Genomic DNA, 16,349 nt, shown 5'->3' on the forward strand with positions numbered 1-16,349 from the left:
CAAGGCTCCATAAAATGGCCCTTTGCTAACCAAACAACTCCTGTGTCAGGAAACCTGTCTGGGGCCTAGAAAACACAGTCACTGATTGACTATTTGTTTGTAAAAGAGTACTGCCCATCAGAAACCAAATATCACTTTAAGGTCCTGGAATGCAAAAAACCTCATTCTTAGGCTTTTGCTCTCATTGCTGCCTTGGCTTAGTAAAACGATCATGCTTCTAGCCACAGAGTAAGCCTTATTCAACACCACTAATATAGACAATTTGGCTTACATAAGTAAATTGGAAGATATTGCAGAGAAAAGTCTAAGAGCACTGTGCACGCAATTTGTCTTGCTTTTTGCATGAATGTGTTACTGCATTTCAGGACTATCCTCTGCCAATGTATTTCTCATTTGCACAAGCTGAAAATACTGTGGGAGTCTGTGTGTACTTCAGATGCACAAAGTTAGAGATATCCTACAGGTGGCAGTCAGGGAATGGCGTGCAACAATATCACAACTTGTAGTACTGTATTTATGTTAGTCGGCTGCTCCAGCAACCAGGGTCTATCTTGGCAGGTCAAACCACCATTCAGGGTGACACATGTCAAGGGTGTGAGGGGCCAAGTTTTCGGACTTGCAATGCACCTTTGTTTGGCTGGTAAAGAAAGTTTCCAGGAAACAACTTATAGTTTTCAGTCATATCAAGATCATTGTCAGTCACAGGCAGTATTCGGATTTCAGTGGTGGGGAGAAATACCATTCTGTCCATGCCACACTACAAAGATGGATCAGCCTGTCAGTGTCCAGAGCTCCTTCGTCTCATTCCTGTCAGCACACACAGACCAGAGCAGCCTCTCTCAACAACAGTGATCTTTGATAGGCTTCATAAGTGATACAGTGCTAACGTCTCAGCAGCACTCCACCTTCAGGTCAGTAATCATTAAATAGAGACAACAGCACTGGTTCCTCAAACTAAGAAGGAATCATGTCGGAAATATATTTCAGTTAATTAAAACCATACAGTGGATGCCATAAAAACAATGGAATTTATAACTTTTCAGAGGAAAAAAGAAAACAAATAAGGAAATCACATATAAAAGACAGACCATCAGAGAAGGAGAAGGTGTGTCAGAAGAGAAACCAAGAAGTTTGGTTCTAAGTATGCAGGGCCACAGTATGCAGAGCCATCCAGGGTGTATTTCTCTCCTGGCTAACAATAGATAAATCAATGTAAGCATGTTTCAAAGTTTATGCTGTCAGGGATCCAACCAGCCACTGAGGATAAGTGCAGATCTTGATAACTATTGGAAGATCCAATCGGAATCAAATGCATTTTGCTCAAACTAAAGTTTGACTTCAATAATGTTGCTAGGTCCTCATCCCATGCTGATGGCAGACATGCAATACTATCCCCATTGTTATTAATTAAGTTCAGACAGTCTTTTAGCCAATCAGATACTGTTGCAGGACTTCATTCCCCTGCCAGCAGAGGTTGTGGTTCTGTACATTCAGCACTTCACCTTTGTAATACAATGCCCCTTTCTGTATGGCCACCCTAATTTTTGCTGAATTTTATTACTGTGTTTTTAGACTCTGGACACTGGGGTGCTGCAGCCCAGTGGATGTGCTCCATTTCCTAAAATATGGAGAAATTGTCTAATCCTGTATTGGCATATTTATTTCACCTGCAAGGCCATACTATATGGTGTAGAAACTACACTGATTGCACAGAAAGTTAAATGTCACCTGTGGTCTGCAGTACTTATTGTGGCATCCACTATTGAGACAATTAAAATATGGCTCCAGGTCTAGCATGGTTGTCTGACTGCTTTATTTTAAATACAGCCTGACCTCTAAAATAACTATTTTGACATGGAAAAACCTTATTTTCAAATAATAATGTCTGACTGTGTCTCCCTATGTATGGCTTGTAGCCCACAAGGTAGGATTAGAAATTTTGACATGTACAAATTTGATGTTACCACTTACCATGTCCCTACAGTAAGAGGACCCCAAACACTATTTTACTGAGGAATGCGCTGGCCGCTTTATGGGAAAATTAGAGTATAGATTAAAATGTAAATTCTGCAACATCAGGTGTGGGACTATATAGAAGAAATATTCAACCACTGTTATTTATTATTAACTAAAAATCTAATAGAATGGTAAATGTATATTCTTAATAAATAATTAGGATAAGGAATGCTCAGAAAGTTACCTTTTTCCTGCCTGAAACTCCTGGAGGCTAATTTGCATTAGCTCTCTAGCAATTCCCCAGCCAGTGCTTGACATTAATGAGTTTTGGAAACTGCTCACAGAGCAATGACAAAGGCATGGGTGTGCGGAAGGAACTTCATTAACTTGTGAAGGACCTGCCTCTTACAAGTATAAGTAAGGTGATACTTGGGGAATGAAAACCATTGTTCCCCTCACCATGCAGACTCAAAACATAGTGGGAGGGAAGCTAACCAGTTTTGAGTGACCACAAAGGAGGCGGGATATTTATTTCCAGTACACACCCCTGGGTGGGCACCCAGGCTCTGCACAAGGGAGAAAGGTTTTCCCCATCGTGTATTATTGAAATAAGGTGTCTTCCGGGATTGTTTGCAGAAAGAAAAAAAGGAACTGCTGAAAACATGGGTTGATCTTGGAACTGTTACCCCATTGGATAGGGAGGACCCAGGAGTCAACCCCCCCGCCCAGACACACTGCTAGTGGCACCCTCCTTATGACAAATTCTAGTGCTGTGGTAGAATAGAAGAGGGGTTCCACCTGAGGTTTGAGAACTGTGAAGAGACCTGAAGGGCTGGACCTGTTCCCACTTATATCAAGGGCAAAGATATGGATGTCAAAGGGTCAATTGGCTGACTTTCTGTGTGGCTACATGGACATACCAAGTTACAGGAAGTCTTTCTCTTGAGGTGCTTACCTGACCAGTTGCAACCAGACCTGGACTGAACCCTGCTGTTGTCCTTGAAGTCTTTGGAGTTAGTACTGACCCTAAGTGCTGTTCCTGAGGTCTTGGGGACCTTTGCTGTGTCTAACTTTAAAAAGCTTTGGAACTGGGAAAATTGTTGACTTCCGGTCTCTGGAGGACGGCGATCCAATCCCCTGTACTGATGTAGCCAAGGCTTAAGTTGGGTGAGCCAGATTGGAGCTTCTCTGCAGCAGAAAATCCATCTCAGCTGGCCCTCTGTGAAAAGGTATCCGACCTGGTTAAACACACTGTTGGATAAAGTTTGCAGCCTGGTCCCTCTAAAGGATTCTGGACTCTGAAAAAAACACTAAGTCAGAAAGTAGCAATCTTGACTAGGTGAAGGCCTGAAAAATATTGGGACAATGAGAGGACTTCCTTAGGTACGAATTTTGAACTTTTCCCACTTTGGGATTTTCTTATTAAAACCATCAGCTTCAGTGGGTCCTTGTTCAGCTAGGAGAAGAATCCCTTGGATACCCTCTACAACCTTGACCAGCTGAAGGAATTTGACTTCCATTTCAGAGGTTACAGATCTCTAAAGAGATTTGGAGTTTGGCAGGATGGATTACTCAGTAACAAACATGAAGGCTATCCTGTTTGCCTTATTACAAATGCATTCTGTCCTCTGGCACGTGTAATAAAGTAGACAAGACACCTGTCATGTTGTGATGGAACAACCTGTCGACCAGACTCAATATGAGGCCTTAAGTCCTAAGATAAAATCTTTTACTGAGACAAACTTGCTTTGCATTTCTGCCTGTTACTCCACTGTGGTAACTGAAATCAGGCTTAGGTCCTGGTCACCCACAAACTACGATTGCTGATTGGTGCTTTACTTTTTCTTTGTGCTTTTTGTCTTAAATTCTTTAAAACTTTCTCCAGTTCCTTTCATTTTTTTGTTGTTTTGATGTTATTTTAATCATTACATTTTACTCAATTTTTTATAAATTGGAGTAGGATTTTTATTGAGTTGTGTTTTCAACTTTTTCACTGTTTTGATACTTCTAAATGCTTTACACGTTTTCTCTAATTTAAACTTTTGCTGCTCTGTGGAATAATTATCAGGGGTTAAGCTCCGATTTAAATGAAATGTTTGTCTGGACCCTACTTGCTAGTGAATTTATTACGTGCGCCGGATAGGGTTGCCACATGCCCTGTTTTTTTACCAGCCTGGTCTTTGTCTTTCAATGGAGGCTGGTAAGAAAGATGGCAATCCTAACGATGAGCTACCATCCACACCAACTAATAATTCACTTTCTTACAACCTTTGTCCAGGTGTTTCAGCAGCATTACTATTTACCGCTGCCTTCGATAAGCTGATACCTTTAGCTAGATTACAGGCTGGCCTGTCCCATTGCTAGTCTGGGTTAAGAAAGTAAAAACATATCTCTGTCTCTTCTGTGCACCTTTTCTGAAAAATAACCAGTTGTATAACTACTTTGCTACAATCGGTTGAAGTTAAGTTCTGTGGAAGTATCTTGGTTTGAACAACTCCTAATTTATTGGTGGCTTGACTTGTTCCTAAAGGGGCTTTCTGCACTACTAGGGACGATCCTTCTACCGAGTAATGTGCAACAGTGAAGAAGAGAAAGGATATAAACATTCATATGTGTGTTTAACTGTTTTTATTCTGTTGAGTTCCAGGCAGATTATGTTAGTTGGTAGAATTCTAAGTAAAACAGGGCAACCCAGTACCCCCCCCCCCCCAGAGAACTAGGTAAGGTAAAGCAAAAAGTACAGTGTTCCTGGAGGAATTATTTAATATTTGCTTATTACATTAATGACTCAAGCCGAGCAGCATGTCATCAAGTGCTTTAAGGAATGAAAAAAAACACAACAGACATCGTATTGGTATACGAACATTATATTTTGCATCAGATCAGTAAAGTCAATACTTTAAATACATCTTCAAATCTCCCACACAGTTCAACGGACGAACCACCACAAGGCAGCAAACATCACTCAAAACCGCTCCACAGTGCACACAGCTCATCAAACAAAACACAGACTCACATCATCCCCCAGCATTTCAAGTACGTCACTCACACTTGCAGACATAACAACAAAGATCCAGATCACTTTGAAGCCAGCATAGACTTAATATACCATAAAACATACCCGCCAAACAAGAACAGAACTTAAATATTGTTCTGATGGGCACTCTTAACTTTGCAAATATATGCCATTATTCCCAGTTGTCTCACCATCAACGTACACGCCTTAATATGATCAGCCTGGTATAACCCTTCACATCAAAATGATCTTCGGTCTAATGCAGGGGCCTCCAACAGGTCGATCATGAGCTACCATAACTCTCAAGCTATTTTTGAGTAGCTCAAACTTGTTGTGCAATATGCAGCTGCCAAAATGATAATGCGACACTGTAAAAAACAGTGCACCACATTCTGTGTGGCCTAGCAAGTTGAAAATGCAAGACCATGTAACCCACACTCTTCTTGATTCTTTTGTTTCTTTCGTTCACTTGCTCTTTGTTTTTTTCTTTTGCTACCTTCTTTTTCTGCTTTTCTTCTGTCCGTTGTTTTATGTTTTCAGTTACCTTTTTTTGTTTCCTTTCACTCTCCTTTCTCCTATTTTGTGTCTCCTTTCCCTTTTGCTTCCTATCTTTCTTTTTCAATTTCCTTTTTTTAATTGGAGTAAATTTTGGCAACAGCAGATTAGCAAATCAGCATCAGATTAGCAAAATACATCAAATTAAATAAACCAGATTGCACTAAAGAAAGGGAATACAGAACATATCCTTGGGGAAGAAAAACCTGAAGATAAAATGTAACACGTAAAGCGCAGGGGGTGTCAAGAATGTATAACTGTTAGATTAAAATGTGAAAGTTATGGCAGTAGTATCTAGTTTCACGACGAGCCCAAAGACGGCTCTGCAACCCCCTCACAGGATTTCAGATCCTCCTTAACCTGGGTCTTCGTTCATCGTTGTCTTTTAAAGACATCTCAAGAAAGCCTGTATTCAAAGATTCGTACCGCCAAAGCATCTGACTTGGAGCCTCACTGAGTAACCAGTGTCGAGCCAGCACTAATGTTGCAGAGAAATTACAAAGAAATATATCCCTGCAAGATACAGTAAGAAAGATGGAAAACGTAGGGTCTCTGACCACATTAGCTCGACAAATCCGACTGGGTTTCCCCATAATTGTTTCCTTTCCTGATTTTCTCTTTCTTTAACTTTGTTTTTTTCTTTCTCACTCTACTTTGTCTACCTTTCCTTCTTGACTTGTACTCAATTTCCTCTCCTTTCGTCTGTCATTTGGTCTTTTTTCTTTCTGACTTGTACTTTCCTTGTTTCCAGGTTACAGTTTGCACCTTCTTTCTTTTTTCTTTCTTCCTCTTCTTTCACTTATTTCTGGATTGTATTTCTTTTTGCTTTTCTCCTTTATTGATTTTTTTGTTTAGCTTGTTTATTTTTTCTTCCTTTCATTTTGTCTTTTCCCTTTTTTCTTCTCATTCTTTCTGTTTGGTTTTCGTTATTCTCTCATACCTAATCGCTAATCCTTTCCTTTTTGGTTGTTTCTTTTGTTCTCTTCTTTCTTCCTCTCCTTTTCTCTGTCATTCCCACTTTTTCTCGTCTTCCTTCTTTCCATCCCCGTGCTTTCACCCCACCTCTCTCTTCCTCTTTCATGCACTCCTCTTTCTGGCTGCTTTTCTCTTTTTGTATATGTTTTTTTCTCTCTCTTGCTGGCTTTGTCGCTTCCTTTCCTATTTCCTTGCACTTCTTTCTTCCTCTCATTGTCTCTTGCTTCTTTACACTCCTCGTTTTTCTTCCTCACATTTTCTTTTTCTTCTAATACTTCCTTTTTATTTCTTTGTCTCCTTCCTTTCGTCCTCCCATTCCTTCCTCTTCCATTCTTCATTGCTTTATTTCAGTCTTTCTTCTGTACTTCCTCCCTTTGTTTAAAGACAGTAGCTTCTTAAAGCAATCTCTTCATATATTAATTTGTGTGTTATTATGGTCTAACTACTGTACGGTGTGCTGGTCTCTGCCAAGGTATGTTTACTTGTAGACAGCTATGAAGTCTGCATGGGCCCCACAAAATGTATTATTGCTAATGGTTCTTCGTGCCCAACTCTCAAGATGAGCAGTGTCAACTTATGTACACATACATCTAAATTAGATTCTCACTTCTCTGTGTGATTCCTAAACAAGGACCATAACTGATCCCTGGGGGCCCCACAAGTTAACTTTCCTATATAGCTCATGTAGCATCAATGCTATATGGTCACTGGAGCAGGACTGGGGTACTCTAGGTGCAGTGTTTAGGTCACACAGACTTTATGTACTCTCATTTAACATCCATATATGAGGCAGTAGTTCATGACGTTTTTCAGTAACAAGAAGTAGCTCTGTCTACAGAAAAGGTTTGAGACTCCTGGCCTAGAGCTAACCCACAACTCAACTTTCCTAAGGACACAGAGTCCAATGGACACAAATCTAAACCACATATCAGCAAAAAACACCCCAGGCAACCCATTCCTCAAAAATGGCACCACACTCACATTCTGCTGCAATGACCTAAACAACATTACATGTCTACCATAACTGAAACCCATCAGGCAGTTCAATTTCACAAATACATAGTATATATCATACCACTTTACTCTCTCTACCTAGGGTTGCAATGAAGAAGACACTAGACACAAACACCCACATATTTCCACTATGTAGCACTACTAGACAATACCTATTACACTACCTATTGCACAAAATGCAAGCAAACACACTGTTAGCAACACACCTAAAATCACAAAATACAGGGAAACATCACAAAAACTCACTTGCAAAATATGACTCTAAAGCCCAGGTTCACTGAGGCTATATGCCACTGCCAAGCAATTTAAAGTCTCCCAAAGATATTTATCATCCAGGGCAAAAGTTATTTTTCACTGGAAATGGTCTGTGCACAAAATTCAAGCAAACACACAGTTAGCCACGCAACACACCTAAAATACAGAAACAACAGTGAACATCATAAAAACTCACCCAAAATATTGTTCTGAGGCCTAGGTTCATGAAGGCTTTGTGCCACTGTAAAGCAATGCAAAGTCTCCCAAGGATATTTACGATCCAGGCCAAAAATGTTTTGCACTGGAAAGGTGCTCTTTTGTTAGCCCAAAAACATTTTTGCGCCAAGATAGAATTACTGAATTACTGGTGTGGATGACTACAAATACTTACAACTTTGATTCAAAACCCAATCTATGAAGACAAAAAGACTTTGGGGCATATTTATGCGTGGGATGTGCCAGGCTTGCACTATGCAACGTGGCAAATCACTAATTCTTTATTTTGAAGCCGTGCAAAGCCACTTTGTGTGGCTTTGAATGGCTTAACAAATATGGAGTAAGGCAATGCAATGCAAATCACTGTGTTGTCTTACTCTGCCCTAGGTAAGAGTTTCATGGGCGTTGTAATGGGTGTTCCTAGGCAACTCCCATGGATTTTGATACATTCCCAGATTTACAAGTACTTGTAAACCTCGGAATGCACCAAAATATTACGCCTATCCAGGAGAGGTGTAATGAGGAGAAATATCTTTATTACTCCTTGTTTCTTTTCCTCTTTCTATGTGTGCTGCAGAATGCAGCACACATAGAAAAAATTGTGTCTCATGATTGTTTTGTGCAGGAAGGTGTCCCTTTATGCACAAAAACAATCCTGCATGCTGTGCAGCCACCCTTGCACCATGGTGTAAGGGTGCCTGCATTAGCGCTAAGCTGCCAATGGGCACCAGAGTAAGTGGAAAGGACAGGAATGCTCTGTATTAAATAAGTATGTGCATTCCTGCCCTTCCTCTGTGACTCAAGGCAGCACAGCAAGGTGATATGTTGCGCTGCTCTCCGCCACCACTATAATAAATTTGCCCCTTTTTGTACAAAAATGCAGCAATTTTTAACAAGGGAAAATGTGTATATTTCTAAAAAAAAACACACATTGCTTGCGTATTTCAATGAACAGCACACATCGAAAACATGGGATTCTTCTCAGCTTATCTAAGAAGCGGAAGTTGTACCAGGAGAGTATGCATCCAGTACAAATCCTGTTGTAGACAGTGCACACTCACCTCTGCACCACAGTGCTATGATGTGCATCACACAGATCAGTCTGTGTGCATACCAGTGTAGAGAATTACACCAACAGCAGGCCTATCTTTGTAGATGGCACATCACAATGCGTAGCAAATATGTTTCTTTAGCTCCATTGCATAAAAATGTGTACATCTGAACCTATATTTGCAAAGAAGGATCAGGCAGCAGCTTTGTGATCAATTTTTGCTCTGCCTCTGAATACTAATTTAACATGCATGCCTCATCTTGCATTAACTCAAATTTTCTTATTTGTAAGTAAAACGTGGTTCATAAATGTCTATGCCTGAGTGGGTCTCTGTACAGGGTGACCTGAGGACTGAGGTGGATGGCAGTGGTGTCAATGTCCTGATCCCATTAGACAAGTTAGAAGCATTCAACTTCCTAAACCAACCCCTTCATCCTTGCACCTGGAAAATATCAGAGTCCGTGGATGTGCATCCAACTGGGTGTCCACTGTCCTCAAACCTAGGTTTCAATGCATTGTACTTCATCCTTTTCCTTCAGCTCTCAATCCACCATCTCTTCACTCTCTTTTCACCTGTGTTTGAAGACACTTAACAGTTCTACTGCACACCTTTTGGTGCATCTTTTAATGGACACTCACCCGGTCTCACATGACAAATGTAAAAGTTGGGATGGGTAATTCAGCATATGCTTAGGTGTCCTTTAAAACCGTTAATCACTTACATTTGGTCTACTGCTGGTATCATGTTAGTCAGAAATGAAACACAGGAATGGATATAGGGCCTGATTTACATCATTGTGGAGGGAATACTCAGTCACAAACGTGACAGATAACCTGTTCGTCATATTATGACTACCATGGGAAAAAATGGGATCGTAATATGGTGGATTAGATTTCTGTCACATTTGTGATGGCGTAACCCCCTCCGCTAGGATCTAAATCAGCCCCATAGTCATACATCACTGACCAGTTCTAAAATAGTCAAGCCGTACACTCTCTTCAGTGAAATATGCATGAACTTCTACATAGTGCAAAAACAAAAAGATGATGGAAGGAGTGCTTGAATAAAAGTTGGCCCCTAGAAATCCCTCGGGCTGCACTCCAGACTGTCATTTTTTGTGTGCTGTGCCACTCTTAACAGACTTTCCTTATGCAATTCAGTCTTGGTTCTGTCCTAATAAGAACAGTTAAGTCAGAACGGCCATGCCCGGTCCCCTCAAGAATGGAAGATGAACCACTGCAACTGGTTTTGCCCTACTACAGAGTGTGACAGCGCTTCACATTTGTGTCTTTCATCATCAATGCATACCCTAGGTCAACCCTCCTGTAATCCTCATGATGTCATTTTGACTCCTGTGCTGTAACTGTTCTGATGACACACACATCAATCTTGGAAACTTAAAAAAACCTTTCTGCCTAAGTTAGCCTACATTAGCCAATGCCTCAACAAAGTTGATTGCGGAGCGCCTCACCATCAATCTCAATGCAGATAAGCCTGAAATGCTTAAATGCATCTCAAATACACCACTTCTCACAAAATAAAGGCAACCAGTAGAAAATTATTCAGACAATCATTACATCTAGTACTTATTCTGGAAGCATGTGTCTGAGGGAAAAAGTCTTCACAGTCTTCTCAGTCTTCAGTGGTTACAATTTTTAATGTAAAATATCAAAATTAATAAAAGGGCCACCCTTTCAAACACAAGTACATGAAAGACACAAATGCCTTGATTAGTGGGAATTTGTTTAGGGCTGTCCTATCCTTTTATGTGTGGCGACTCTGCAGTCCTAAGGATACTTATAGTAAAATACTTTTGTGAATAGCAAACAATTGAAAACATAATTAAAAGTGTAGGTTTACCTTTGTGAATCTGGCCCAGTGTTGTGACACTTATGTATGTGTTAGTATTCAGATAGAGTAAACCTAGCTGTGAACAAATAGAACATTGCACATTACATCAAGGGGTTAGGAGATGATAACAGATCATGAACATCAAGTTGGGATTACACAAATGCATTTTACACACATTTAGTAACAGGCTGTTTAAGTGATTTGCCCAGAACAATATGATGTTAGGCCTAACGCCAAGATAAGGATTTGAACCTGGGTCCCCAGGTTCCAATCCGGCATCTCGAACTGCTAAGACACATCCCCTGCCTTCCTGGTGTGTAAAGGTTGTGTGAAAGGACCTCAAAGTGGTTGGGACCTTGATAAAGCTTTACTGCTCACAACCAATAGTCATGCGTTCAATGGTCTAATACTGTTATTAGTATTTTCTCTTTGAATCTAGCACTACTGGAGGTGCTTAAACCAACCAGTAGGAGTCAGTACTTAAGTAATGGTATGGTAGGTTTCCCCGAGCCCAGGTCAAAATCCACAGTGAAACAAACAGAAGATGATGGGAGAAATGCTTGAGTTTGCATGACCACTAGCAATCGCTCAGGTAGCATTCTAACCAACCATTATTTTGCCCACCCTGCCACCTCTGTTTGGGCCAGCCGTTTGCAAATCAGTCTTGCCCCTGCTCTGATGGGAACTGTCCAGCCCAAACTGCCAGACCAGGACGTCCCTAAAACATAACACTAGAAACGCAAAATCGGCACTGACTGGGGCGCTTTAGTGAGGTGTAGCTTTACTCCAGTGGCTCTTTGAGCTTAGGACCCACCTATGGGAATAACTTTGCCACTTAGGGCAGTACATCAAATACGAAAAAGTGAAAAGCGATACGCACATTTAAGAAATACATAGGTTTCATTTTTTATTCATTGCATTTTACCACGAGTGATGCTGTAAGGTAGGTCTACAATGATCTACAATGAACATGCATTTGAAGCTGCATTGCAGTTCTTAGCTCTGGGTCTCATGAGTTTTGAAGAATGTGTAAACCGTTTACATCCCCGCAACCAGAAGGGTTCAATTCAACATATCTGTATATTGCTTTTGTAAATTGCCCATTGTGGTAGAAAATTACAGATGAAAAAGTTGTTGCCAGTGACTATTTTTGTCCCACTTATTTTCATTGTGTTTTTCTTTCAATAATCAGTTTTTCTGGAAAAACCTTGAGGCATCTTCATGAACTACCCCATGCTTAATCCAAAATACTGTCTATTTTTCAGAAATGTGTTGCATTCTAAGATCACCCATGGGGCTCCCACATATTTCTATCACAAACTACATATGGGTTGAAACTATGAAAATTAGGTAAAATACACTACCTCTTAGAAAAATAGAAAGACTGTTATCCAAATTAAGGGCCAGATGTACGACCCCGAGTTTTGCGACTCGCAATTTGTGACTCGTTTGCGAGTCACAAATTGCGAGCCGCATGACCTTATGTAGAACAGTGTACTTTACACTGTTTGCGATTCGCAATGGGGTCGCAAATGACCTACCTCATGAATATTTATGAGGTAGGTCGCAATTTGTGACCCCATTAAGAATGGCTGCCCTCATAGGGACGATGGCCTGCTGGAGACAGCAGACCACCATGTCTGTGACTGCTTTTAAATAAAGCTGTTTCTTTTATAAATGCAGTCCATTTTCCTTAAAGGAAAATGAGGTGCATTTAAAAAAAAAAAAAAATTAAAAAAAGTTTTCTTTTAAATTTTTCGGAGCAGGCAGTAAAAGTATTTTCGCTACCATTCACAAAAGGGAAGGGGTCCCATGGGGATCCCCTCCCGTTTGCGAATGGTGCTAACTATGATTGTTTTGTGGCCACATTCACGGTCACAAAACAATGCTACATCGTGCTGCAACTAGCAATTAGGAAGGGAACGCCCTATCCTAATTGCGACTAAATAGATTACCGAATAGCAAAGTAGGCTTTGTACATTGCAAAATGTTTTTTTCCTGTCGCAAACGGTTCGATTCTGCGAATCACGCTGTTTGCGACAGGAGAAATAGTATGTACATGTGCCCCAAAATGTTTTTGATACAACTTTGCTTGTTTCTGAAAGCAGGCAAGACGGCGACACTAGTGCAGCACATTTTTTGTTGATGCCTTCTAGCATAGAAGTTTTCCCCAGAATGTTGCTATATTTTGGCTATTTCTCGGTTTCCATTGGTAAATTTACAAACGCTGGGAACATTTTGAATCCCATAGGTATTGAACTAAAAGGACGGTGGGAGCTTAGTAGCCAAGTGGTTAAGTTAAAGACCTGTCAAAATATGTGATCATTGTCAAACTGGAAGGAGGACAGTGAATCAACCGAAGGTCCCTGTTCCAAAAATCTTTGAGACAAATCTAGATATGCACATGAACTAAAAACTAACACTTCATCTTTAAGTCAATGCAGCAGTTGAAACATTAATCTTGCCTAGGTTCTGAACAGCATATAACAATAGACTGTCCCTCACCAACATACTTGTCTACTTTGCAGGGTGCAACACACACAAAATGCATCAACAAGGGTCTTTATCAACCTTGGAGCAAGATATCACATCGACCTAACTTTTTGTTCTGGACACAACCTATATGTTTCGACTGCATCTGCTTTAAGGCATTATACATAGGTAGGTACAGTCAGCAGGGGCAGAAATCATGCAAATATAACAGCCCATTTAATTGCCCACTTCACATTGAGATTGTATCAGCACACATACATTAAATAAGAAAAGACCTGAGTCTGTCCTTCTCTGTACGAGGTTCTGCATCGGTTTATTACCAGTCCAGTGTAAAAGTCACTTGGGAAACTCAGTACCTGCTATCATAAGCACATGAAATACGTAGGCATCAATTTTAATGTACTTTAAATAACCAGAAGCCTAAAGAACATCACACAGCAAATCTATCTCTCCTGCCAGCCCACTATACAACACTCCAGCAAAATTCACAGAGATCCATTCTGCCGTCGTGCACTACTGGTATCACATATGTATTTGGCCCAGCTCATTCTCCTTGGAAGTGGAAGCTTATCCTGCCATCTACTGTTCCGAAAATGGAGTAGTTATTCAACTCATCTCATACCCTGCTCCACAGGAAATTTGTCATTATAACATGAAAACCTATTGTGCATGCATGCCTCACAACGTTGCACTATGCCTGCATGAAAATAACCTAAAAAAAGAATCCTGCACACTAGTTTCCTCTGAATTCCAGCATCCATCAGCTACACCTTAGATCACTTCCATCTATCACAAAAGCCCCGAAACACATTCCAAGTACTGAGCAAAATAGGCCCAGATTTACAAAGCTTTATTGCAATGCAGGGAAACAAATATAGTTGTTGAACTGCATTGTGCTAACTGGAAAGTGCAGAACTGTGCCTTATCAACAAAGAATTGGAGCAGTTCTGGTCCTTCTCTGTGCTGATCCATTTACTGCAGCCATGCACCAATGCGTGTACCCTTGTGCCATAGTGCAAAGACATTTCTGTTATGGTCAGCATGGCTTTGTGCAGGAATGGCTTTCTTATTGCATAAAAACAATGCTGAAGACCAATTTCTTCTTCGTATGATTGCTGCAGAATGCCAAACAGGAAAAATATTTCTCCTGTTATGCTAGCCTCAGGAAGGCACAGAATTGAGGTGCAAATCCGTGTCTACAAGTTTTTGTAGATATGGATTTACATCAAAATCCATGGATAGGCGCATTGGAACACCTCAGCACAATGGCATGTCTTCTTGAGCTAGGCAGTGCATTGTACTGCATTGTGCTAATTTTGGATACAAACCAATGAAAATCGCTATTTGCGTTGATTTGTAAATATCAACCTGGATTTTGCGTCACGTCTGAATTAAAATAAATAAGTCAAACCTGACAAAAATTATTTGTAAATCTGGGCCCTACTCACTAACCAAACCTAGAAGGCCCATAGCTCCACCAATGTTATGTCACACACTTTTTGACCACAACTACCATAAAGTCTATCTGCATGCCCCAGTAACAGGATGAACACCACCCATGACTGGTGTGATCCGTCATAGCTTGCTAAGAGGATACACTAGCAGCAAATAACATACCATAACATACCATGCCATGTCATACCATCCCACCACACCAGACCATAAATTGCTGCGCCAAATGACGCCTTTTAACTTTAGTTGGTATTTTCAGTTGACCAGCAGTGTTTAAATCGTCCACTCTGTTGTTATACAGCCTCATATGCCAGTTAGATCCAGTGTGAATACGTGGTAACTGATCGAGTGGGGGCATGTGAAAAGGATGTTCCAAATGTTCCTACAGCTCTTGCAGCTCTTGATAGATTTTACATCCATTGATCGAACCTTTCGCGTGGAAAGCAGCAGGTCAGCAATACCTTCTTCGTTTAAGGTAATCAAATTAATAAATAATCTATGGCATAAAGAAATATCAGAATAAAATAGCATATTTCTCAGAAAGAACTGTTAGTGTTAAAAATGCCAAAAACTATCTTTACAATAATAACACATATCAAAGTCATAGATTTTAACGATTACAATGTTTTCAGAGTTTTTTTTTTCACTGACTTTTACGCACTTGTAGGAGCAAGCATCACAAAGTTTGTTAAAATGTAATTTTGCGGGAGCTAGAGGCGTATATTTTACATCGAAGGTGTTCTGCTTACTTGTCAGGCTATCGGCACCAGACCTTTCTCACGAATGTGCTGGGTGGGGGCACTTGTTGCATGTTCCCTGTAACCTGTCTTTGCTAGGTTCATGTTTTACATCCGTTCAGCCTTTTACCCAGTGAACAGCGGGTACAATATTAACTTTAACTGCTATATTTGCCATACGGAGGCCCACCCACTTGGCATCAATACTATTATGATAAGAAGGTAACATTTGCTATCAGTGTTCTTCGGCCAAAGATCGCAAGTCGAGCTAGAAAACACATATTTTCCCTGCATGTGGAATTTCTCTATCCGCAGAGAGCGATTCCTTGCAGTAGGTTTGTAGACAAAATATTACTGTTCATTTTAAAATATGAAAATAGTTTAGCAATATTAAAACATTAAAGAAAATACCCCAAAAAGACATGCAGACAGACCTGTTTCTTGCAAGCAGTAAGACAACTTCTTATAGTGAAATGTTCTTGTGTTAGAGAAATCCATTAATGGGATAATGATCATGAAATTTGAGCCAGTGGCTACACCCTCCTTTTTCAGGCTTTAATTTTGTTTGCTTTATCTGAGATGTTAATCCTTGCATTGTACAGCAAGTGCAGTGCAAGTCAAGGACGACCAAGGTACGAGGTTTGTTGCTAAGGGAGTGTCTGGAGCCGACATACTCAATCAATGTTTAGTGAGGTTACGGAACATGTACTTTTTATAAACAACTTACATATATCTTACAAATCGATGTGCCTCTGCTGCATAGAATGCAGTAGAACA

General features: G+C 40.4%; 1 protein-coding gene across 4 annotated transcripts in view; it reads right to left on the bottom strand.

Moving 5' to 3' along the window:
• Positions 1-16,075, bottom strand: part of LOC138267774 (cocaine esterase-like) — a 403,040-nt gene extending 386,965 nt beyond the window's left edge. For 2 of the 4 annotated variants that reach the window (XM_069216971.1, XM_069216969.1), the window contains exon 1: positions 16,007-16,075. The gene's annotated coding sequence lies outside the window, so the exon portion shown is untranslated. Of the gene's footprint in view, positions 1-15,584; positions 15,685-16,006 lie in introns of those variants that run through there. The other 2 variants (XM_069216970.1, XM_069216968.1) reach the window with 1 other exon arrangement.
• Positions 16,076-16,349: the final 274 nt, after the last annotated feature.

The sequence above is a fragment of the Pleurodeles waltl genome, chromosome 12 (genome assembly GCF_031143425.1).
Source record: "Pleurodeles waltl isolate 20211129_DDA chromosome 12, aPleWal1.hap1.20221129, whole genome shotgun sequence".
Taxonomy (NCBI): domain Eukaryota; kingdom Metazoa; phylum Chordata; class Amphibia; order Caudata; family Salamandridae; genus Pleurodeles; species Pleurodeles waltl.